Source organism: Protopterus annectens, chromosome 1.part1 (genome assembly GCF_019279795.1).
Source record: "Protopterus annectens isolate FY-2018-M chromosome 1.part1, PAN1.0, whole genome shotgun sequence".
Lineage (NCBI taxonomy): Eukaryota > Metazoa > Chordata > Ceratodontiformes > Protopteridae > Protopterus > Protopterus annectens.
The window spans coordinates 1,320,225,504-1,320,251,350 of NC_056726.1; the positions used below are offsets into that span (position 1 = coordinate 1,320,225,504).

The 25,847-nt window shown below is 42.7% G+C and overlaps 1 long non-coding RNA gene across 2 annotated transcripts in view; it reads left to right on the forward strand.

Moving 5' to 3' along the window:
• The window catches only part of LOC122810239, a 531,132-nt gene that overhangs the window by 114,244 nt on the left and 391,041 nt on the right, over window positions 1–25,847 (forward strand). The gene's annotated exons all lie outside the window — the stretch shown is intronic.

Here is a 25,847-nt window from a genome sequence, read left to right on the forward strand (position 1 = left end):
CACAAAATGTCATACTGTCTTTGTCTTTTCTATATTAAGTTGTATTTTAACTTTCTAATATTGCCTTTACACATGTTAATCCTGTTATAAACATGTCATTTTATATTCTTTTATGTAATGAATATTTCATTTTTACTAGTCACTATGTCAATTTTAATTTTTTAAATATGTTACTCCTATGTAGTATTTTTTGGTTTCTTTAGAACAATGTTGTAGTGGTGCTTTTCTCCCCGGGCTTCTACTGAAAATGGACATATATCCAGTTAGACTAGCCCGGTCAACAAATGTAAAATAAAATAAAATAAATAAAATAATAAATAAGATCACTGGTTATTCTCTGCATATACATGCTGGTTACGTATAAAGTGATGATGCAGTCCCTATCTATGTACAACATTTAAAGTTCATAAAGCTTGTTCTTACTCATGCAGCAGGCATAAGCACAACTATCATGCCTCTGTTTGTCCATAATGATCTCACTCTACAGTCTTAAGTATGCATCGATGGTGTAGAAACAATGACTATATATTCTATTTGGAAACCTATATTTATTCTTTATTTGTTAGCTCAGTAAGTATCTTGATCATGATAGAACCTGTTCAAATGTGACCAGGGTGAAAGGCACAAGGATTATACAAAGAAATATTCATATGATTATACTGAAAAACAGTCTTTTTTTTTTTTTTTTTTTACTCCCAAATGCCTGCTGAAGATTAGAACCTATGTTGTGATTAACCCCTAATGTGGCTGCTATCCCAGCAGCCAAAAGAGGTGGGGGTTTGTTTTACATCTTGGCATTGCCATGGCACATTGCCATATTAAGTGCCTAAGGAGTGGGTGTGCAATGAGTACAAATGAAGAAGTAACTCAATTCAGCAGTACCCACTGGCAGCCTTTCCTCTCTATACAGGCAGGCACCTCTCATCAGGCCTGCTGCCTCCAGATGGGATCATTAATGGGATGTGGGCTCAGAAGACAAATGTCCTTTACCTTTCTCCCTCAGGAAAGGTGAGTTAGTGTACTTCATCATTCCCCCTACACAATGGCTTCTCCACCACCTGGGTTACTAGCTGAATCCTAGTCAGCTGGGTCATAGTCAGCCATCTATAACATGGAGTTGGCATATTGAGAAATATTTAGTGCAGTGATTGACATGGATATGACATACATATCTTAGTGCAGTAATTCACATGGATGTAACATACATATCTTAGTGCAGTACAGTGATTCACATGGATATAACATATGTATCTTAGTGCAGTACAGTGATTCACATGGATGTAACATACATTTCTTAGTGCAGTGATTCACATGGATGTAGCATACATATCTTAGAGCAGTGATTCACACTGATGTAACATATGGCTTACTATCAAAATGTGGAAAATCAAAATACTTTTCCACCTTTTGATCGAACCAGTTTGCCAAAATTGGTAATAACGAATTACCAACATTTCAGAAATGGTAACACAGAATTGATATTTGAACGCTGAAAGTTCCAGTGTCGAATGTCCATGTTACTGGTAACGTTTTTGCAGGGGAGCAAAACAACCTGCACCCGCCCCATATTGGGGGATAGTGCCCCCCACATCCCTTGCATATTATATATTCCAACTCTGAGATTGCACTACAGTGAGGAAAAGTGTACATTTCCCAATCTCCACTGTAGTGTGATCTGTTATCAGAACGTCAATTCCACATTAGTGAATGCACACTACCATTCACTAATGTGGAGTCGAACATTTTCTGGATTGACATTACATGAACTTGAAAACAGCCTTTCAACCTTCCAAGCTTTGCGTAAGTGCCAATCTAAATTTTGATAGTAAACCGTAATAAAAATATCTTAAATAATGCCAAAATGGTTAATGTGATTATAAACAAAGAAATGAGTTCCATGATTTGTATCAGTGATTTGGATCAACTATCATTGTAAAAATTATCATGACATGCATAATGAGGGAAATGGGGATATAACCGCAATAATCAGTTTGTTTCCATGCTGTCAAAATATCCCATTAACTTCCTAAAAAACTTCAAAACATTATGCACTCTTGGAAAAAAATACTTGTGTACCTGAATAAATATTCACTCATCTTTACTGAGAATACATAATAAATTAGTAAACTAACTGGTTAGGTGAAATGTAAATGAAAAAAATACAGTTATGCTGTACAAAGATTGGTCCTGAATACTCAGAGTGAGCGAATCCATCCTACATTCCAGTTCATGCTTTAAGAGCCAGTCAGATGGCTGGATGGTGGTACATGACTGCTGAGCAATAACATCAGATGTCAACAGATTTAAGAAAAATTAGGAACAGAAGAGGCAGCTGTATACACTTAACTACCTGTAAGATTCACAAGGGGCATAATTTTCAAATCATTTCTGCTCCTGATTTCATCTGGAGATGCATCCAAAATGATGGATCAAGTGAAAGCAGAGGTTCTGTTGTCAGACTTTTAGTGCCCCTAATAAAGGTTAGGGGGTACTCTAGAGTTAACCATTTTATGTTAAGAAAGTTGATCTTTTTGGGGGGATCTCTTCCTAGCCCTTGACCATCATGCCCCCATCAGACCCCAGAAAGTGAATTCAGCAATAGTAAGAAGATACATGCCCCTAATAAAGGTTAGGGGTTACTCTAGAGTTAACAGTTTTATGTTAAGAAAATTTAATTTTTGGGGGGATCTCTTCCCAGCCCTTGACCATCATGCCCCCATCAGACCTCTGATTAACTCTGGTGTTCATTTCACTTCCTCAGGTCATCCTATATCACCCTGTAGAGATACCCTATCTTTCCAGGCAGACTTTACCTTACAGAAATGCCTGCTTTTTGTGTTCTTGGCATTTGAAGAGCAAGAGTCAGAAGACTGAGGCATCATCTATGGCTTATTTATCTTTTTCTTATGTACCATGCTTTACACTTGTTACTGTTATACAGGATACTGCCAGACCACAGCCTTCAATACTAGAACATGGATGCACGATTTGATATAACTGACTTAGCTGCAACATAAATCTAATGGCTGGCACATTAATGTTGTGGTCTCAGTGGGTGAATAAGTGAACACCTGTCCATCATCAATGCACCAAGGAACAACCATCACTATTCTGGTGGGATGGAACAAGTCAGCATCAGTTTCTGAACTGCATCCCTCCAGACTTGGTCCTCCACTGATTCCAACTGTTTGTCAAACCATGCTTGATGGAACTACATCCAGGGTTCCATACCCCCCTCCCTCCAGCCATGTACCTGGGTAGGTTTAGAAAGGTAAGGACTATTTTTAAGACTGACCATGATGACAGTTGTGTCTGTAATAGGGCAGAGTCATTCCCCAGCTCAAACATTTTGGTGAAATTATAAAAACTATACTAGTGACCATGCCAGTATCCAAGGTCCTAAGGATGTCATCACATAGTAGCCAGGTGGCAATCATGGTTATGTTACCATTTCTGAGACCATCCTAGTTCATGAAGAGCAAGGCATATTTATATATCTGTCTTGTTTACTCATTGCAGTTTGCTGAAACCCCTTGTCAGCCTCTGAATCTCCTTTTCTATGGCTGCTAATTTAAACTCTCAGACTAATGCTGACAACTTCCTACTCTAGCTGATGGTCATGGGTTATTTTCATCAAAAAGTAGAGAGAGAGAAAATCAGGGCTCCCATTCTTATAATTCATAGTGACGTTCTGCTATTGCCTCTTTTTCCTCCTGAATGTCATGACAGGTACCATCAAGGGATAAGCATGTTGTGACTATGGAATGGGGATATGAACCTCTCACACAGGTGACATATCCTATCAATGCACCCTGACCATCTCTGCATAAGTGGATTGCATCTGCTGGGCCTTTGGTCTCTACCAGGGATGCATTACCAGAAGATGTCCCCAGAACCACAGCACCCCATTATCTATGAGGAAAGTGCCAAATACTAGTGCCTCTTCATTCTTCCTTCTCCCCAGCAGCTTCTTCAGTGACCAAGCCATTAAAAGAACCAGGAGCACATCCACCTATACCACAGAACCATCTTAATGCATGCCTTTTAATGAATTTTGCAGCCTGAGAGTAAATGGCCTCTTCAGGATTTTAGCAAAAGACACGTGAAAGCAAGGCAAGTCTACAGTGGGAAGAAAGAGAGGTATAGGAAAGCCTTAAGGATCGTCACCACATGCAGCTAATTCTAAATGAGAGGCATAGGAAAGCATTACAGATCATCAGCACATGCAGCTAATTCTAAACTGCAGTTATAATACAGAGACAAAGCAACAGACTATACAAATATGTCCATGAGGGAAGAGTAAAGTGCCAACGATTTTCGAAAATATCAGGAAGAGGTGGTCAGCACCTGCATCCCCCTTATCTTCACCCCATTCCCTTAAAGCTAAAATTTGTGGAAATGGCCATGGATGTTATCGAAACTTATCATTGCTACTGTGGCAAAAAGTATAAATGCTTTGTGTAATGTGCTCTAAAATAGAAACATACATTTAGGACTGCTTAGTTAAGGTAGTTGTACTGAAGACTTTGATGGCTACAAACTGTTTAAATGTAGTTGCTAGGGTTTGAACCACAGTTCAATGATGACAAACGACCATACCTTCCATGTATAAGAAATGCACTGGTTGTATGGAGAAAAAGTGTATTAAAGTTGTTTAATAGTTCTTCTGTTAGTATTGCAGCAGAAAATCACTAAATTAACTCTTAATGTGTAGCAGAGTAAATATGTCACACACATAAAACAGAAATATAGATATCATCTGCATATAAAGACTCTATGGCCCAAATGGCATGTCCATTATTTATCAAATGAGCTGCAGGTGTTATATATGGTATTTATAGATGTGTATATATATATATATATATATATATATATATATATATATATATATATATATATATATATATGTGTGTGTGTGTGTGTGTGTGTACATATATTAAATATGTGTGTGTTTGTGTATGTATGTGTGAGAGGAGACACACACACACAGGCCAAAAAATAGGAATTGTCTTGTACACACACACACACACACACACACACACACACACACACACACACACACACACTAGGAATCGTCTTTTGAATAGTCCATGCATTTGTGATTTCATTTACTGTTTGTATACAGAAGAGCTCATCAGAAAGGTTGTTCCTATCATTCATTATCATTTATGTGAAGATACTTCTTAATATTTATTTATTTATTGTTATTTATTTCAGTTTGATGACCGGGGAAGTCCACTGGGCCAAGAAGAGCCTGTTTTCAGTGGAGGCCTGGGGATAAAAGCTCCAAAAACATGTTAGAGTTATACAGACATATAGTGTATATACATTATTGTTAGGCAAATATATCATAATACATACATGCAAAGAACAGCATAATGCAGCATATTAAATACGTTGAGCAGTATAACACAATTGTTAGGCTGGGAATCCAGTATAATAAAGAATGGGGACTATATAGTCTTGAGAGGAGACATATAGGTAATGGAATTAGGCAAATATATCACAATACATATATACATACATACAAAAAACAGCATAATGCAGCATATTAAATATATTGAGCAGTATAACACAATTGTTAGGCTTGGAATCCAGTTTAATACAGACTGGGAAATATACAGTCTTGAGAGGAGCCATACAGGTAATGGAATGTTGATGTGAAATTTGTTTGCACTGTATAATGTCTTTATGGAGCTTTTCTCCCCAGGACTCTGTTGAAAATGGGCTCTCCTCGGCCCAATGGACTATCCTGGTAAACAAACTATAAAATAAAAATAAAAAATAAATAAATACATTTTCCATGTGCAGAAATAAGTTTCGTTTGGTATAATAACATCTGATAAGGTCATCCATGGTGCAGTAGGAGAATTGTCCAGTACTGCATAGTGAGGTGTATTGATAGTAATGAGAGGGTATAGGGGAGGACTTATATAGGAGAGTGACGCGGACATGCCCATTTTGAAGATAGATGTGAGAACAAGTGAGATTTGAAGTTTGTATGTTTAGAAATATTGTGGGGGGGGGGGGGAGTTCCATAGTTTAGCTATGGAGCAGGATAGTAAAATGTGGCCAGGGGAACATTAGGGTTTGTAGATTTGTAGGAGGTTTTGGTTTTCTGATCTGAGAAGAGAGTGGTTAGGTATGTAGGAGGTTAAGGCAGTAGTGAGAGATGGGCAGTTGGAAAGTTTAAGATGAGGTTGTGGGCAGTGGTGAGCTGAAAAAATTTCAAGTATTTGAGAAGTTCGAGCCATTGCAAGGTGAGGAGAGAGTGGCAATGGTGGGTTGAGTATTTAGAATTGGTCACGGATTTGCTTATTTATGGTAGCAGGACGTGAGTTTGGCTTGTAGGCTGAACAGGAGATTGGATAACAGAGATGTGCCATACAAAAGAGAGGGGAGAAGGTAGGATGAGGCTAAGGTTTGTCTGGTAGAGGGGCTGAGGAAGCAGTTGTGTATGTACAGGTGTCCTAGTTTTTGGTGATTTTTATGGTGTATTGGATATGGTTGGCAAATTTTAGGTTTATATCAATGGTGACGCCGAGTACCTTGGTACTAGATACAATTTCAAGGGGGTGTTGTTTTGGCTAAGTATGGAGAATGAGTTTTTGTCAATACTATTGTTTCTAGAAGGAGTAAAGATCGTCAGTTTAGTTTTAGTAGCATTTAGGGCCAAGTGATTGTTTTGCATCCAGGTATCTGTTTTAGAGAAGGCAGACTGAGTTTTTTAATAGAAGTTCAGAAGGGGAGTAAGCTGAGCAGATGATTGTTGAGTCATCTGCGTACTGGATTAGTGAGGACTCTGAGATGGTGTGGTGGAAGTTGTTGATAAATACATTGAAGAGAAGAGGACCTAGAACTGAACTTTGAGGCACCCTGGTGGGGGTTGGTAGGAAGGGACAGGTTGAGGTTTTTCACTGTACAGCTTGTTGATGATAAGAGAGTTAGTTGGAGAACCAAGCTATGGTGGAAGGAGAAAGCTGGAGAGAGGAGAGTTGAGATAGGAGTAGGAGGTGGGAGATGGTGTCAAAAGCTTTAGACAGGTCAAGGAACAGGGAAGACACAAGTTTGCCAGAGTCGTGTGATTGGTTAATGGTTTCAAGAAAGGAAAAGAGGGCAGTCATGGTAAAGTGACCAGGGTGGAAGCCATGTTGAATGGGGAGTGAGTAGATTGCTTTGTGTAAGATATGGCATTAGTTGTGAGCGGATAGCTTTTCCTAATATTTTGGAGAGAGGGAGAGGATGGTAATAGGTCTGAAATTCATGGTGTTGGCATTTTTGCCACCCTTATGGAGTGGGATGATGTAAGCTTGGCACAAGATAGATGGGATGTACGATTCCTGGATGGATCTGTTTATTAAGATAGAAATGGGAAAGGCTATGCTGTCTTCAAATAATTTGAGGAAGGCCGATTATCAGGTGTGTTGCGGCAAGGTTTGAGTTTGAGTAGTCTTTTTATTATATTTGTGGGGATGGGTTTTAGGTTGAAGTGGGGGAGGTATGTGGCTGGGAGGGTGAGGGGGGCAGGTATGGTTGGGGGCAGTGGGGGATGAGGGAAAGAGAAGGACAGTTTAGCTATGAATTCCACAAAGAAGGAGTTGAATTGAGTGGCAGTTTCAAGATCTGTAAAGTTGGGGTTGGGACAGGATTTATCTTTTTTTCCTGGCGGAGGAGGGAGGAGATGGAGTCCCAAATTTTTTTGGGGTTAGATGAGTGCACGGATTGGAGTTTGGAGTTGTAAGCTTTGCAATCTTTTGTTATTAGTTATTTTGTGGAGTTACAGATTTGTTTAAATTCTAGTAGATAGTTGTGTTGTTTTTTCTCTGGTATTATTTCCATTTTTTTGTCTCTTTGCTGCATTGTTAGTTTAGTTTCCTTTGAGAGCCAGGGGGAGGGCTTGGACTTAATGCATTTGGTTCTAAGGGGTGCTTGGTGGTTAAGTAGTTTGAGGAATGACTCATTAAAGTAGGTTACAGCATTGTCGAGGGGTAGGGTTCTTAGGGGGGTCCAGTCAGTGTGCTTTTGACATTCAGAGAAGGTCTGTGGGGCGAAAAAGGTGAGGTTACAGGTTTGGATGTAGTGGTGTTGCTTTTGAAGGGGAGATGGGAGATGGTCGGCAAAGGCTTGCAGGTGGTCACTGAGAGGGTCTGGGAGGATTCCAGCTTTTGAGATAAGGTTGGGATGGGAAGTTAAGATCCAGTCAATGATGGTTCCAGAGGTACCATCTTTGTTTGGTCTGGTTGGAGAGTTTATTAGTTGGGAGAACTTGAGTAGGTTGATTGTGTTAGAAGGGGCTTGAGAATTAATAGAGGTCCAGTTAATGTTCATATCACCAAGGATATAGGTTTCATTTTTGATGGTGGAAGAAAACCAGGAGAGAATGTCTTCAAGTATTTGGATATTATTGCCTAGGGGAATATAGAGGGCACCTGTGCATATGGATTTGTGGTTGTTGATTTTTAGTAGACCTATTGCTATTTCAGCATTGTCAAAGTTTGGGATATTGTTGCTGTAATGGGTAATGGTATGGGAGGTGGAGTAGATGATAGCTACACCTTCACCTTTCTTGTGTAGTCTGTCATTGTGAATAATTTGGTAGCCTGGAGGAAGAATTTCATTGTCTTTTATATGGGGTTTAAACCAGGTTTCTGAAATGGCAGTTATGTCAGGGTAGTTGTGGGAAAGCCAGGCGAGAAGGTTAGGAATCTTATTTCGAGGGCTTTGAGCATTGAATGTAGTGAGGCATAAGGATTTGGGCGCATGGGGTTGTGTGGGAGGGGAGTTGGTGGGTTTTGTGTTGGTAGTGGGTACAGGGTTGGGGTGAATGTTGCCGGAGAGTGGAGGATGAGTGTAAGGTACCTGAGAGAGGAAGGAGTGTTGGAGGCTTGAAAGGAGGTGGGGTTTTTGGTACAAAGTTGGAGGTGAGAGTGGTGAGAGTATGGGGTAGGTAGAATTTTGGGTTTGAATAGTAGGGTTGTGTTAGAAGAGGAGAGTTTGTCAGTTATGGCAGAGAAGGGTAGTGTGAAGGTAATCTGGTTGGTGATAGTGGGATGTGAGGGTGAGGTATGGTAGGTGTAGGGCAGTTTGTAAGACAGGTAAGGCAAGTGAGAGAGAGTAGTAAGGAAATTAGAAATGTTACATGTGATGAAATAGGGGGCATTGTTTTGGAGTGGGTGGATTATATTAAGCTTGATAATTGATAGTGGAGCGTGCGGTGAAGTGTTAATTAGTTGAGCGGAGGATATGGGAGGAGTTAGGGATATATAAATGTACAGGTAGTGGGGGTGGGTGGTAATTGGGGACAGAGTAGGGGAGCAGAGTGAGCCTGTAGGGTGAACGGAGCAAGTAGAGCCCCAGAGAGTTGAGCCTAAAACTATCAGTGAGTATCTAGCAACAACTTAAGGTAGGAGTTGTTTCTGATGTTTGACAGAGTGAGCACATTAGGCTGGATTCTACAGTCTGCAGTCCGTTCAAGTCTTTGAGCAGGGGTGAAAAACTAAGCCACTTACTGGCACAAACTATGCACTACTAGTATATGGGGAAATTAGTCCTATACTTAGTCCCTGAGTCATTAACCTTTTATTGTTAAATTGTGTCCTCATAATTTTTTTTAAAGATAACATTTACACGGACTCTATTAATTCGTTAAAGCTTCTCTCATGACTCCTACTTCTTCCTTTGATATTATTTTTGTTAAACTCTTTTATGGCCATTTATATAGTTTCTGATGCAGATATTGTGGCTGTCCTCTTAACTGATTCTATTCTGCCTGTGTCATTAAACAGATCTCCACATTGTACTCTATATGATAGGATGCCACCTCTAATGTTGCCCAGTGCCCTATCTTCTACAGCCCAGAACTTTAGTAGCTTTCATTATTTCATTATATTGTCTGCTTATCTTTAAATCAGCTGATATGGCGACCTCAGCTCTCTTTTATCATTCTCTACTTCTTCTGCTCAGTCCAGCTGCCTACTGTACCTCTCAGCTGTTCAGATTTTCACAGAATGTTCAAATTTTTGCCTCATAATTTTTGCTCCATTCATTGCAAAATTTATCGTATTCCAGCAAATCACTGAAGATTGGAGTCACTAAATGATATACATTTAAGTTTCAGACTTCATTCCTTCAGAAAATGCATGCTAACATAAAACCTGTCATTCTAGTGACTTTCTAAGCTTATAACAGCAATATTTAAAATCTATTTTGGGGGCTTTGTGCGCACATTATTTTAGGCTTTGTTCAGATGTCTTGCCCTAAGAGGTTGAGAGGTACGCCCCTACAACAAAATGGGTGCTCATTTATTGGGTCTTTTACTTTCAAATGCATTGCTTTTCTATTTTTTTCTTCTTTGAGCTTAAGATGGTACATTTTAAAGCCTTCCTTCAGTCCTGACAATTGTATTTTCATTATACACTTATTTTGCATAACTGTGCTTAACAAGCAAAGAAAAGTAGCTTCTTTCAGGATAACTAGCAGATTTCTGAGACATTAATGGAACACTTCCACTCATACCTGACAATGTTTTTGAAGAGTGCTATTTGTAAAGTCTTTATTGAATGAAAAACTAATTTTATTAAGCAAAAAATTAATTTTAAATCCAATATGGGATTTGGGGAGATGGAGATTCAAGCACTGAGTGGACACAGTACAGAAAAACTAATCTGAAGTAGGCTGCCACTCCATCACAGGATAGGCACACACACACACACACACACACACACACACACACACACACACACACACACACACACACACACACACACACACACACACACACACACACACACACACACCTATAGGCAATTTAGGGGATCACTCATCTCTAAAAAAACATGTCTTTTGCATTTGGCAGGAAACAAGAACAACGGAAAAAAGTTGAAATGGGTCCACTATGGACATATACCCCTGGATTCCGCAAGCCTTGCATGGTGTGCAGGATTACTGCAGGAGCTCCAGCAGGCAATATGTCTGCTGTGCGATCCAGGAATAGCCTGCAGGGGTGTGCACTAGCGCTCTTGCACTAGTCCTGCACAGACTAAGCCCCTGTATGCAAATTTCCCCAATTTGCAGGAGAAATCCATGCAAGTGAGGAGAATTTGCAATCCAGGAAGCTGGAAACTGGTCGTGCAGGGCTAGTGTAATCTGCAGAAATGTACTCGGTTATTAACTGAGTACATTTCTGCAAATTCCAAAACGGAGCTGTGACAGCTCCAAATAAAGGGTGCATATCAGTCAGGAAGCATGCCAATGGCCAAGTATAAGAGCATTGGCATTGAAAGCAGCTTAAAAAATTTTAAAAAATCAACTTTTATTTTTTTTTAGCCGATGTCGGCTGTTTAAGCATAGGGCAGCGGCACGCAAATGGGATTGGGGGGAAAATAAGAAAATAAGCCTAAAACAAGCATTCCAACTAAAATCACTATTCTGCCATTAAAGTCAATGGCATGCAGAAGACAACATGGCCAGTGAGTAGTGGCTGCTGAGGGGGAAGGCTCAGTGTGAGACATGCAACTATGCATTAGCAGGCAATCCTATGCAAATGAGGGGAATGATAGTGAATCCTAGTTTCCCCCAGCATGCTAGTCAGGTCCCAACAGTGTAAGAGCAGGAATTGCTTGGTGCAAGCCTAGGAGTTAGCTGACATCATAAGGGTGTGTGTCAGGCATACAGTAAGTGGATTGGAGCCCTGTGGCTCAGGTTTGCTCCTAGCTAAGCACAGCTAAGCAAGGGTGTGTGTCTGAGTCTGCCTAACACTCTTGACATTACTATAAACTATGTAAACACCTTCCCCTCTTGTTTTTCCCACACTCTACACCACCAGTGTATACAAGCAGGGAACTTTTAACAAACAAAACAACAAAATGATAGGGGCTGCAATAGCTATCATACAACAACTTGTGGAAGAGGCTGAGGGTGGTGAGGATGTGAATGCTGTCAACCAACCCACAGCGAGGAGACAGAGAAGAGTGCACAGACCCAGGGCATCCTACCAGGGGCTACATGAGCTGGAGCACTATAGGGTGGACAGGGACCTCCTACAGTAAATCATTGAGCTGTGCCGGCCATGCCTGACACACAGAACTAACAGACAGGAACCCATCCCAGTGGATACCAAGGTATATGTAGGCCTAAGAATACTAGCTACAGGTACTTTCCAAAGGCCAACTGGGGATATGATGGAGATCTCACAGGCATCAGCATCCAGGGTACTCCACCAGTTCCTGGATGCCATGTCAGCACATGTCAGTGAGCACGTATATTTACCCAACACCCATGAGGCGTTGGCCAGCAATATGCAACTGTTCCACCAAATAGCAGAATATCATGAGATAGTGGGTGCTATAGACTGCATGCACATATGCATCAAAGCACCACCTGATGAGTGAGGTAGGGTCTACATCAACCACAAGAGCTACCCCTCCATCAACTGCCAGGTCATGTGCGATGCCCAGGGCATAATAATGAATGTGTGTGCTGGCTGCCCTGGAACCTATCATGATTCCCATATCTGGCATCTGATGCAGCTGTACCAGAGATTTGCCAGTGGGGACATCCCTCACGGTCACCTAGTGGGGGATGCTGGATATGCACCGGAGCCATTGCTGATGACACCCATCAGAAATGCACACATACCCGAACAAGAACTCCATAATGAGGCACACGCAAAGACCGGAATTATAGTACAGGGTGTGTTTGGGATGCTCAAGTCACAGTTCCAGTGCCTGGACACATCCTGTAGAGCCTTGCAGTACTCACCAGCTACATGTACCCAAATTGTCATCGTATATGTCATGTTACAAAATATGATCCTGCGGAAACTGCTGCATCAGGAACAGCACAGGGCAGGGCCATACAGCCCCCCAAAATTGCCAAGGCCTGCACAGGCACAGACTAACTCAGAGGAGGTAGAATCTGAGCCTGCCCCAGTAGGCAGAAGGAGGCGTGCCCAGTATGCCCTGGCCTTGGCAAAGAGGCAATGCATAGCACATACACTGACACAGGAGGGACCCAGGGAATAACACCTCTCTCTGACTCTCACATACAGTAAAAGGGATGCCAAACATGACACTATCTGTGCTCAACCATGTGTAGGGAGTGTACTATGTGCATCCAACATAGGCAGCCCTGCAGCACCACCCTCAATACTGGGACACCAACAAGGTAAGTGACTTACACATGCCAGTCAGGGGGGTTCACATACCTAACAACAGTCACAGCCAGCAGGACAGGTGTAGACAAACACAAACAAAGGCTGTGCTATGGCCTTTGAATGATGCCTATGGGTAACCTCACCCCCAGGCCTACACAGACAGACTACAGAAGGGCAGGCAGTGGGACATTAGTTCTGAAGGGTAGGAAGTCAGAAACTAATATGTAGGTCAATCAAAGCTAAGATCTGTAGTACACTGATATGCCTGTAGTCAGCATGATAGGTTAGAATACAGAATGAAATGGAGTACCTGACATACCAGTACAGTCGTAGAAAATGTGTGCAAGTGTCAGGTGTGCCCCCCATCCTATGTAGTAATGTAATAAGTCAGCTGTGTCCCCCCCAATTCTGTGTAGAAATGTAGAAATAGTCAGGTCTGCTGCCCCCAATCCTGTGTAGAAATGCAGAAATAGTTGTGCCTCCCCAATCCTGTGTAGGAATGCAGAAACAGTCAGGTGTGCCCCCCATCCTACATAGAAATGTAGTAACAGTCAGGTGTGCCCCCAATCCTGTGTAGAAATGTAGAAATAGTCAGGTGTGCCCCCCAGTCCTGTATAGGAATACAGAAACAGTCAGGTGTGCTCCCCCAACCCTACTTAATGATGTAGTAACAGTCTGTTGTACCCCCCAATTTGATGTGCACACGTAACAGTCAGGTGTGCCCCCCACAACCCTATGTAGAAATGTAGTAACATGTATGTGTAGTTAGAATACCAGTGGAGCACAGGTGCACAGAGGTGGCCAGGGTAGCAGGATAGGTTGTAGCATCTGCATAATACACAGGTATGTGTGTGTTAGGATGGTGTGTGTCTCATATGTGAGAGTGGTCGGTATGTATGCATGTTGAGGTAAGCCTGGTGGCCATTGCCCACTACCGCTGATGACAGGGAAAAGTCCTCACAACTGCAGTGCCATACACAATACCCATCAGTATAACACAAGCTAGCAGTAAGCCATTGCAAATGTATGGTAGTTATATGTGTCACCATCTGAAAGACTGACATGCATGGCTGCTGGGCTAGATATACAAGAAGTACACAAGGGAAAGTATCCCAGACATACAGTATATATTGTGTCACTGTGAAATGGACACACCCTTGGAAAAGTACATACAGGTATGCATCACATTATCTGGTCCTGTAGTAGGAGATACAGGTGTTGTCTGCCCAAACACTCGCAGATCACAAAGGAGGTAGGACTGATGTATTGGGAAACAGCTAATGTACCTGCACATGCAAGCATAACTGGAATGCCCAATGCATATCTGTGTGTCAGATGCAAGTAGTGTTCATAGCACACATGCACCCAGCTCATGCAGACACTACCCACGGGCACCTTTCTGGTCATATCCCTGTTGTGGGGAATGGGTACAGTAAGACCCACCTGTATATGGCAATAGTGGAAGACTGCTTCATGCAGTGCAGGTGTCCCATGCAGGTGTCTCCCTAGCTGTAGGTAGCACCCTGCCAGCATCCACACCATCTGAGCAAGACTGTTTTGAGGTATTGGCACGAACACCTATCACACCTACCCTGTCACCCCAGGGGAATACACTGTATGGTAGTCTGGGACTGTAGGACTGACAGAATACAATGACCTGCCACATCTGGTATGCAAACACATACATGGATGGCTACACACCTGCCCATACACCACAACAGAATAAATGTCCTGACCCATGGCCCCTGCCCCTGGCTAACCTGTGCGAATCTGTACAGCTGTGAGGCATTGCCACAGCAAGGTAAGCCCATATTGTCATGTTGATGGGCGTACAAGTATGGGATCCTCTGCCAGCACTGTACCAAGGTGCTGAACTGGATACACAAACCCAGCACCAAGTGTCTGCAGCTCCCCCTCCATAATGGCATAACTTACCATGAATATGTAGGTGTCTGCCCACAATACTGGACACAGCTGCAGTCACCCTTGTCCCCCAAGACATCACTGTTTGCAAGAATGTCCACCTGACAGTACACGAGGACAGAAAACATCACTGTGTATAACAGTACATGTCTGAGTATCTCTGCCAACAGCAGTACCATGCAGCTGAAGTGGCACAGACACAATCACCTACAGTACACACTATCCCCTCCACAGTTTGTCCCCATATTGCCAAATGATTGATGGATACCCTGTAGAAACAGTATGCTACCTATAGGTGTACAACACAAAGGTCTGCACTGCAGTACAAACTACCTGGACTCGATCCACACATTCAATACAGACAGGCAGACTGGGCATGCTCACACACTTAAACAAATGAAGGCCATGTCTGCAAACACCAGTGGACCAGACATATTTGGCAGTCACAAATGTTATTGCAGACACTCCTCAGTATGCACCACTCATGCTTTGCACACACAGTGGATTGGAATACAGACATATATCTAAGGACTACACACTATAATAAGCCAAAAGTAGATGTACATAGATGTGTGGAAGAAGGTGATTGTGACAAGGAGCCATCATGGCCTGTCCCACCCAGCACACAGCCAAAGGGCCACAACCACATGAGGTTCAGCTGTAACTCACTGTAGATACTAGCCACCGGTATCTGACAGCATTACAGACTATGTGGTGCAAGTGCTAGCTGTGCAACATGACTGTACAAGGAAGTATTCATCTAGCAGCTCTATACACGTACCTGTGGAATATGACCCTACGTGCACCCACATGTGGTGTGTCAACCTCTAGATGAATGTGTTATGGCCCATACATGCACACTGCCCTCCCCATAACCCTACTATGACAAGCCTGCTGAGGTCACCCACTGTGAAATATACCTTTGGAAAAGTTCTAGCCCAGTAATCTCCGTGGCGCAACCTATAACTGTGTACTGCTGTAGTGTGATAAACTAGTTAGGTAGGCGTTCCAGTCCCAGACATGGCAACTGTGTGTTGTGTGTGTGTGTGTGTGTGTGTGTGTGTGTGTGTGTCTCTGTGTAGGGACCAATGCTTTTTAGGGTAGTCACACTTCCTACAATTTAAATGCCCTACTGTGATAAGGCTGCTGATGTCATCCACCTAGAAATACACCTCTGGGAAGTTGTAACCCAGTATTCTCCGCAGCGCGTCCCATAACTGCGTACTGCTGTAGTGTGATAAAATAGTTAGGTAGGAGTTCTAATCCCAGACTTGGCAACTGTGTGTGTGTGTGTGTGTGTGTGTGTCTGTCCCTGTCTGTGTAGAGAGCAATGCTTTTTAGTCTAGTCACACTCTCTATAATTCAAATGCCCTACTTTGGCAAGGCTGCTGATGGCATGCACTTTGAAATACACCTTTGGGAAAGGTGTAGCCCAGTAATCTCCATGGTGCGTACTATAACTGCGTACTGCTGTTGTGTGATAACATAGGTAGGAGTTCTAATCCCAGACATAGCAAGTGTGTGTGTGTGTGTGTGTGTGTGTGTGTGTGTGTGTGTGTGTGTGTGTGTTTCTGTCTGTGTAGGGAGCAATGCATTTTAGGGTAGTCACACTCAGTACAATTCAAATGCCCTACTTTGGCAATCCTGCTGATGTCATTCACTGGGAAATACACCTTTGGGGAAGGAGCATTACAGCAATCCCCGTGGTGCGTCTTATAACAGCATCATGCTGTAGCATGATATAGAACTCTGGTAGGGGTTCTATTCCCACACTTGGCAGTTGTGGGTGTTTTGTGTGTGTTTCTATGTCTGTGTAGGGAGCAATGCATCTTAGGCTAGTCACACTCAGTACAATTCAAATGCCCTACTTTATCAATCCTGCAGATGTCAATCACTGTGAAATACACCTCTGGGGAAGGGGCATTCCAGCAATCCCTGTGCTGCGTCCTATAACAGCATCATGTTGTAGTGTGATATAGAATTCTGGTAGGGGTTCTATTCCCACACATGGCAGTTGTGGATGTTTTGTGTGTGTTTCTATGTCTGTGTAGGGAGCAATGCATTTTAGGCTAGTCACACTCAGAACAATTCAAATGCCCTACTTTGGCAATCCTGCTGATGTCATTCACTGTGAAATACACATTTGGGGAAGAAGTTCTCCAGTAATCTCCTTGGCGCGTCCTATAACTGTGTAGTGCTATAGTGTAATATACTAGTTAGGTAGGAGTTCTAATCCCAGACATGACGTGTGTGTGTGTGTGTGTGTGTGTGTGTGTGTGTGTGTGTGTGTGTGTGTGTGTGATTCGTATCCTGTGTGGAGGTGGCTGTGAGTGTGTAACAACTGGACTCAGTGTGGAGCGGGTTTTGCAAACTTCTTATATGGTGACCCAAGTATATATCACAATGTCCACCATACAGGGATAACAGATGTGAAATAGCCAAGAGGCTGGGGTGCAGATCCATACCCCTAAATGTGACATCAATGTCAGCTGAACAATGTTAGCAACCCTTGTATTACCCAGGGTACACTCTCAACCGATGTCTCATACACACAAACACATACACACACACACACACACACACACACACACACACACACACACACACACACACACACACACACACTTGCCTAGGCAACAGCTACTATGTTGGTAGTACCCTGCATATTACCCACTGATAGTAACCATGGTGTGATTGCAGTGGGCTTCAGAGGGCATGGCACCCTGTCCATCAGTCCAATAGGCATGTGCACGCTGACAATGCACCTCCCCCATGTTCCCCACTGGACACCTGCAAGGACATACTATGCCTGATACACAAGCCCTGTATGGACAGATGCCACTGACACCAGGGAATACTGATATCATGCTATCAATGCAGGCGCAGGGTCAACCTGCTGTCCATTAACAGTTCCCGCCACATGAGGCCAGGACTGGCACATCTGATGATAACAATCTCTGTACACAACATGGGCCAGACACCCCAGGTACAGTTCCACATGTCACTGTACATGCATGTGGGAGGTGTGCACATCCCAGACACTGTCCATATCATGGACTAATGAACACATACATGGCAAGCAATGCACAGCATTGGCCACATGCAATAGTCACCCAGGTGATTGGATGCTGAATACAATACCCACCTGTGTGGGCAACTCCAGACACTACACCCCTGAGCCACAATGCAGACCATTGTCATGTGGCCTGATGCCAAGGTATACCCATCACCTAGCCTTATGTAGCTGTCTGGCATTCTTGATCACAACACATCCATAAAGCAGTGCACCCATGCATGTCAGTACTGGCACCCATGTCTGTGTGTGTGTTGTATGATGAGTATGACCAGATCCACACTCACTACAACCCCACTGGCATACCGAAGCATGCTGTCTGATGTCAGACACTTCCACATACCTTTTGCACATATAAGCTCAGTATGACCCCTGTGGTGCATGTGATACCTGCACAGTACTGTGTTGTGGCAATCCCACTAGTGATGAGTTGTATTCCTGGCCCTGCCAAGTGTGTCAATGTGTGTGTGTCCCTGGGAGAGTGTGACTGTGTTGACACTGACACCTGTTCATGCGGACAGGCACGTGTATTACACCTACCGCATAACTACCATATCCCTGTTGCAGATGTCACTCACCATCATATATACATTCTGAGGGCTCCTCAACATGTAACCTATGTGGTGCATCCAATAACTGCATGGACATGTGATAGCACTACATAGTCATCAGGGGTTTGATATCCTGTACTGGTAGGTGTGTGACACAAACATGCTTAAATTTTACTCTCCCACCCCTCCCTGGCTTTTCTTTGCCTCTGTCTGCCTCTCTCACTCCCTCTCTGGTGGATGTGGAGACTTACAACTGCTTTGCTTAGGCAGCAGCATGTGTATTTTACGTTATGCTCAGGATCAGCTGATGGCCTCTGCACGAATTGCAGCCCTTCTCTAGCTGATTGCATGTGGAACAGCTGTGGTAACATTCCCATAGCCAATTGCATGGAAACACACTCCAATATCTAGGAACATCATGTTGGTGTTGGGCCTTTCATTCACTGTGAGCAGGAACTCAATCTTTTGTTTGGCAAACAGCATCTCAGATGGATTGGGAATTTACCTCTAAGAACATACACTGTGGAAACAGGCCAACACACAGGAGGGGGATGTGCCTGACCTGACTACAGACTGTAAGTGCTGCTATACTGCATTTGGAATAATGTTAGTTTAACAGGGTGTGTATGGATATGGCTGTCCTACATGTTTTAATACCTGCCATGTCAGTGCTATGTTTATGAGGAAACACCCATCTGTATCTGGGTCATCTGCAGACTGCTAGTGTGTGTGGTGCCTTTTGTTTCAGGTGTTACCAACAGAGCACCTATCTGTGAACTGCAGAAGGTAGTGTGAGGATTGCAGTCTGTAGATGGTGACAGCTGTGAGAGTTACTGACTTCATATCCATCATAGGACATATGTTGCAACAAACCCTGTTACAACAGTAAATGTATGAGGTTATCACAGCAACATGTCAATATTGGACCGGTGTATGTGCCTCCAGCCACATCCCTGTCAATCTTTGTACATATGTTATGCAGTAAGTGGTGCATATGTGCTATACACCATAATTAGTGACATCATATCTGATAACAAGCCAGTGAGATATCAGACTGCTACACATGTTATGTATAGTAGGGGTTATATTTGATGACATAACTTGGACATTCTGTGGTTGTGTGTACAGTACTGAGGTCTGTGTACTTATGGTGATTGTCGGCAGTGTGTGTATTGTTAATATGTACCTTGGCCTGTGTACAGACTGTGGTAGATATCATTGTTCTTGGTCCCGTTCTCTCTGATATTACATGCTGCTACACTGTATGTTACCCTATCGGCTTACATGTTTGTAGGGCCATACAGGCACATGTCCCACACCACAGGCATTGGACCACACTGTGTAGTGGCCCAGTATATGTATGGTTAGTGTGTGAGTGGCACATATGAGGTTGATGTTGAACAGATAGTCGATATACTGTAATACTATGCTAGCATACCATATGTGGCTGTGTTCACATTGGTTGTGGTTATGCACTTTCACACAGGTGTATGTTACTCTTTGCTGTGGCATGCCTGTAGAGCTTGCTGTATATGCAGGTACATGTGCATTCCCCCATAGGAAATGTAGGCCAGTGTTGAGCCAGTCTGCCTGTAGCCTGCACAGTGCTTTGTTACATGCCTAGCAGCTTAGTGTACTTACCCAGTGAGATGTCATGTCCAGATACTTGCCAGATGTACTGCTGCCGGGCCACCATAACAGTCATGTATGTCAGACAGAGCAGTGGGATGCCGTACAGATGCATGTCAATATTTAGTGGGTAGTATGTGGCCATGGCACCTCTGTACCAGCGGTTATTATGTGGCAGGACAGACAGAGATGTGTGAATGCATAACCTATGGGGGCACATGTATACCAGTAGTTACGTGTTATACCCATCTGCATGGCTGTTAACATCCACATTGTCAGGATTGGTCCACATGTCTTGCACTAAGGGGTTATGTGTATACCTCTGGACTTTCCAGAGTGTGTCAGACTGTCCACATATATTGGCCATTATCTCTGCTGTAGTCCACAGGAACATTACGTGCTAGCAGTACACTATGATGTCCTCAGGATGTCTGTCAGTAGCCAATGGAGCACATATTAAATGCAGATGTGACCTCCCACACACACCATATCTGTGAAGACACTCCCTATTACAGTAGCAATAGTCTATAAATATACCTGCTATACATGCCTGACATCTCCTTGAACTATGAAGTTGGGACTATAGGGGCTGATGTAGGGCACACTCCATGTTCAGGACATATGGTTAAGATATGTGTACATATAATTATCCAGATATCTATATAGACATACACATATACACATACATAGATGGATATGTATATGTACATAGATATACATATAAACACCCAGATATATAAATATACAAAGCAATGTATGTCTACACATATACAGATAGAGATACATATGCACATATATATATATATATATATATATATATATATATATATATATATATATGTGTATACATATATTGATAGTAGTAGGCATATCAGAATAGATATATATGCACATATAGTTATTGATATCTACATATATACCAACATAATTAGGCTTATCTGTACACATAGGATGTGCATACATATATAGCTATATATACATATATCTATATATACATATATGATATCCATATATACATATATCTATTTATACATATATGTATATGGGAGCGCTACAGAATCCTTAAAGTCCAAAATCCTGAAGACCATCAGGGGTGAGCTGCCTTAGGATATATGGATGTACATTACCATACAATCTACCTTGGGTAAATGCAGGCCTACTGTCACCTGCCATACAGACTGTTCTGTTTGTCAGTGTGCCTGTGATTGTGTCAATTATGCCTTGTTATGTAACAGTTACATCCCATTGTGTCAGCTGAGGTCTTTACCCCCTAGGGATTGTCCACAGAGTGTAGATAGTGGCTGCTGAACTATACACCTGCATTACTTACTGTTGATTATTTGGTATCCTGTGGCCCAGTCTGTCTTTACTATTGTAGTACTTGATGGCCTTGGCCTGGACAGCAACATTTGTTAACATTTCCAGACTACTGTATTAGTATAACTATTTCACAGTTGCATTACTCAGTTTATATGGATGTCTGTATCTAAACAGCTATATGACATGGCATATACAGCTGTAAGAGTACACAAATACAGCTTTCCCATTTATGCAAACCTGTGTGTGGTGTTATGTCCTTTAATCTCTCTGTGGGTATATGTTGCACGCAATGATTGCCATTTGTATGGGTGGATCGTGCAGTCTCCAGTTGGTAAGGTGGTAACAGTAGGATTAGTGGCTGTTCCATATTGTGTGCACCTTCTACAAATGTATCTCACTATACATATCTCTGTGTGTGTATGTGCAATTACATATGTATCTATCTATCTATATATATATATATATATATATATATATATATATACATATATATATGTATGTATGTATATCTGTATCTGCATATATGTGTTTGTGTATATGTATCCTAGGGATGTTGATTGCTACCACATTGTACATTCCCTATGGAAGCTAAGCTGTACTGCATGATATGTTACTGATACCAGCCTGACATCATACAGGTGGGATGGAGTACTGTTAAGGTCCTGGGTATCGTGGCTGCAACAGTTGGCAGTGTATTGCAGGCCAGATGTGTTTGACTGTGGGGGGGGGGATACCTAATCGTACAAGACGTATGTTGTTTGGGGCCTCTCAACCCCAGTAATGGTGCATGTGGACATATATGTTTATGTTATGTTCCCATTGTTATCTACAGATGTATGTCCGTATATACCTATGTAGCTACATATATCTGCTTACATATGTATAACTTGCTGTATATATGTAGACATATAGATGTAGATATCTACATATGTAGATATGTTATATCTATTTAGATAATAATATCTATACACACACACATACATGTTGGAATACATTCCCTGTACTGTTGAATGACTGGGCTGGATGATATATTTGTGAAAACATCAGGCTTATGTATATCTGACATGGCTAGTGGTAAATCACTTTGGCTATGGGGTGCAGGGACCTGGGTTTGAGCCTTGCAGAGGCTATTTATTTTGTTGCTGGCAGAACAAGGGCCATTGGATACAGAGTGATTAAGGCACTTTTGAGCAGTTGTAAGTTGGTTTGTGCAGTGGTAAGCACTGCTAACTTCTGGTTACAGTTTCCTGTACTCAATTAGCTTCTAAATTGCTTAACCTGTGTAGGCATTGCTTACCCCCATGCAAACAGGCTTAAACCCACTTGCTGTTGCTTAAAAATGCTTACCCCCATGCTAATTTTCTTAAAAGAAAAGAAAAAAAAAGGGTTGATAGGAAAGTAGTGAAAAAGGGGCACATGGAAGGAAGACAGTAGGGAAAATAGCTAGGGATGTGCAGGAAGGGTGTAGGGATGGTCCATAGATGCCCATTTCTTCTACAGCAACGGCTGTGCATATACACTGAATTTGGAGGTAGAGTTGGACACTCAAACCCCTGAGAGAGGGGTGAGACAACAATAACATGTGATGCCAATTAGACCTGATTACATGTGTCCAGTGGACACGTGTGAAATGGACAGCTATGTATGAGGAGTGATTTTTTTTTTGGGAACAGACTGCCCCCCCTTTTTTTTCAGGTGAGAGTGGGATGTTGGGGAGGGATAGTAGATATATTTGGGGAGGTAGGTTGGGTAGGTTAACAGACAAGACAAACAAGATGCATACAGTGGCAGTATGTGACATGTGGGGGGTAAACACCTGACTGGGGAGGGGTGTTGGGAAATCGGAAGCCCATGAGCCTCCTTGTGGACACGATGTGACTAAGGTCCCCACCCATGGACATTCACCACTGTACCTTCACAGCTCCAAAGGTTGCTGTGCTGGGGGCTGGGTCACAGAGCCAGGCTGACCCTCTGATCACAACATGTGGCCCTCAAGCTGATGTAGCAGATCACCAAATTGCTGGTTGAGCTCGTTACGCACCATGTCCTGGACCTGGCGATGGGTGACAGGTTCCTGTCCGTGCCCACTCCTGGGGGGGGGGGCGAGCCCCATCCCCTGAGGTGGCTCCACCTGAAGGTGGTGCAGGACCAACGGACAGGGTAGTCCTGGATTGGGCCCCAGACATGCTGGTGCCTGGTGCCACAGCCAGCTGAAGTGGGACAGGTGGGTCCGCTGGGACCAGCCTTCCCAAACGTGCTATAATGTTTAGATTTTATCATCATATGTGGGTTAGTAATAGTCAACACATTCTAGGGTTAGGTATAACAGCATGCATAGATATTCCCATTAACCCAGACACCAGATATGGAACAGTTGCATAGCAAACAGAACACATACATATATGGGACCGCAGTGGTAATAAGAACAACATGCAGGTACATTGATGGCACCATGCCACCCAGTGTTGGAATAATTCAATATAGCACATGCATGGGAACAATTAAAATATTTATCAAACAACTGGACATTACCAGAAGATTGGAGTCATTACATACCGGCTGGGGTGGGTATGTTGTTTATTGTTGGAGATATGGTGGGGGGAGAGAAAGATGTTAATTAACAACTAGTATATTCCTGTAGTCCACATTACTTTCCTAGTCAGTGCTGTTATCTTTACCTTACAAGTCTTACTACACTACCCTATAGCCTTAGTTTGGACAGTGATCATCGTTATACCTGAACTGATTTTACCTGCAGTATACACCTCTTACCTGGTATACCTGTGGAGAGAATATTTGTTAACACAAACTAACTGTTTCTACACATACTTCCAGATTCCGGGTTGATGTTGTGCACATAGCTATGCAACTCTTTCTGCACAGACTCTGGCCATGTGTTGACCACATGCAGATGTACCAGGACATATCTAGATTGTTGCCCTCATCAACCTTTAGTGACTTGACACACAAATATACATGCTTTCCTACACAGTTATATTATGTAGCACAGTGTGGGTGACAGTGATCAGTGATACTTTATTATTCAGTGAAACCGCAGCACTCACAATTCCCTACAATAGCAGAGTAAACAGTACCAGTACAGGGTATAATGTTTTTTATTTCTCAGCACAGTCTTTGTATCTGACATACCTGTGGGAGCAATGTTTGTTAGCACTACCTGAATGTTGCCACTCAAAGTTCCAGATTGCACATTAGTATTATGCACGTACATCTCACTTTGTGACTGTACACACTCTGGGCACAGCATGACAACATGGGGGTGTAGATAGAACATACTTGGCTTATTACTCTAACAGTTTTGGGAGGTTCTACAGTGACAGGTTTGTTCACATGGATGTTGGACAATCATTTGTATTCCCTGTTTGCTGGCTAAACATCTGTGATCATCCCACAGACTTACTAGGGAGACAGGGGGACATGCTGCAGATATGGGCCCATGTACTGGACATTCTGGTGTTATCTGTACAGTTGTTGGGTATGATTCTGTATGCAGCCTACTTCCACTCCCAGGATTCAGACCATGGCTGTGTCTGCTACAACTTAAACACTGTCCATCAGAGTTGTGTGTGCTATATAGATATTGCTGTATATCTCCTGTCTGCTTTCTGTGTTATAATTCTCCTGTGCTTTAGCATTCTGACCTTGTAGTACTCTTATGCAGATTTCCTAGTCAGTTATATTTTGTAGGACAGTGTGGGCGACAGTGATGAGTAATACCTCATTATTCAGAGCAACTGCATCAGTGACAGTGCCATACAATACCAATGTAAACAGTACTAGTACAGGGTATCATTCTTGTATTTCTGGGCACAGTGTTGGTATGTGACAGACCTGTAAGAGAAATGTTTGTTAGCACTACCTGAATGTTGCCACACACAGTACCAGATTCCACATTAGTATTATTCACATACATCTCACTCTGTTACTGTACACACTCTGGCCACAGCTTGACAAGATAGGGGTGTAAATGGGACATACGTGGCTTCTTAGTCTCATAAGGTTTTGGCGAGTTGCTAGTGTGCCAGCTTTGTTCTCATAGATGTGTGTCAATCAGTTGTATTTCCTGTTTGCTGCCTATATGTCCGGGATCATCCCACTGATTTCCCAGGGGGACAGGTTGACAGGCAACAGATATGGGCCACTCTAATGGACATTCTGGACATATCTGTACAGTTGT